Genomic DNA, 1698 nt, shown 5'->3' on the forward strand with positions numbered 1-1698 from the left:
TCCCTCCCTCCCTCCCTCCCTCCTAGCAGCTTGCTGTATCTGTTGGTAAGATTGTATTTCTGGTAAGAGAATTCAGCATTTTGTATTTTATAACTAGTTCTATGGGTAAAATATTACATGGGCATTAGTAATATAGAGAAAAAACTTTGCATTTTGAAAAATATCCTGGGGAAAATTTCCAAGACATAACTTAAGATCAGCTAATGAAACCACGTTGATTGTGTCCTCAACTTTATGTTTTATGTGTGTAATTTATGTGAGTGTGTAGGTCAGAAGACATTTTTCCGGAGTTGTTGACAGGAACTCTTGTTTATGCTGTGAAGCAGCATCTTCCAGGCCAGTGGTTCAGGGTAATTCTATCTCTGCCTCCCATTTTGTTGTAGGAGTGCTGGGATTGCATATGTATGCTACCATATAGATTTTAAAGCATAAGTTCTAGGATTATCTGAGTTGTAAGGCTTTTGAAGCTAGCATTTTTACCTACTAAGCTCACACCCTGACACTGTGTATAGAATTTTAAAGTTACTGCTTTTCCTATCTTTGAATATATTTTCCACACCACTTTTTACTTAGCAAATATAGCTCTGGAGAAGACAGCCATTGGGAGACTTTGATTGTTGTTAACTTTTTCCAAGTTTATCAAATTAAGAGTAGTGTTATGTATCTGAACACTGAAACATGAAAATATGCTATATAAAAGAAAGCTATTTTGTATTTTTGTATATTCTTGTTCAGGTTTAATATGCTGTATGTAGAATACAGTAATTGGAAGAAACATAACTTTTTTGATGGTATTTAATAATTCCTAGAGGCTAGCATGAAACTCAGTATGCACGCGCGCGCGCACACACACACATATTGAGGATTGCTTTGAACCTTGATCCTCCTGTCTTTGTCCCCCAAATGCTGAGATTATGAGTGTGACCCCATACTTCTGTATATGAGTTTTTTTGCATTTTGTTTTTTTCCTTTTGAAACAGGGTCTCTCTCTGGAGCTCTGGCATTCCTGGAACTCACAGAGATCCACCTGCCTTTGCCTCCAAAGTGTTGTGATTAAAGCAGTGTGCCCTGAATTACTAAAAATAACAGGAAAAATTACTTTTTCTTTGTAATGATTAATTATATACTTTAGAGTATATCCTTTTCATTGTGAAAATCCAAAAGCAGCTGATACAAATTATCCATTTATTGTGACAAACAGTAGTACATCAGCCATGTTAAGATTGTTATTCGTTGCTGTCTTAGCATTTTTCTGAGGTAATGTAATGTCCTATGTTACAAAGTTTGTAATTCTGATATGAGTGCTGTTTTGTTTTAGAGTTTTCTTTGGGTTTTCAATGTCTGAAGTTATATTACCATGAGAACAATCTTAGATCTATAGAATTCAGTTTGAAAATCACTTAATCTATATTCTCTAAGCATCTATTCTCAATGTTCCTTTCATAAGTTATATAAGTTATAAGTCATTTTGTGTTTTATTTTTGGAACTATGTGATGGCATTTGGGAATATTGTAGTCACTGTAACTGTTAAAGAAATATCAATTGTTTAGTTTGTCTTAAGTTCATTGGTAAAGGGACTTCATAGGAAAATACTTTTTATAAGTGAAAGCAAGCCCAGTTAATGTTTCTTTTTAAAATCAGTAGTAAATTCATATTGTCTTTATTTAACAAAAAAACTACTTTTTTTTTTTTTTTTT

The 1698-nt window shown here is 33.3% G+C and overlaps 1 protein-coding gene across 3 annotated transcripts in view; it reads left to right on the forward strand.

Annotated features, from left to right (window-relative positions):
* Kif20b (kinesin family member 20B) overlaps positions 1 to 1698 on the forward strand; it is a 55321-nt gene that overhangs the window by 36400 nt on the left and 17223 nt on the right. The gene's annotated exons all lie outside the window — the stretch shown is intronic.

This window comes from Mus caroli, chromosome 19, assembly GCF_900094665.2.
Source record: "Mus caroli chromosome 19, CAROLI_EIJ_v1.1, whole genome shotgun sequence".
Taxonomy (NCBI): domain Eukaryota; kingdom Metazoa; phylum Chordata; class Mammalia; order Rodentia; family Muridae; genus Mus; species Mus caroli.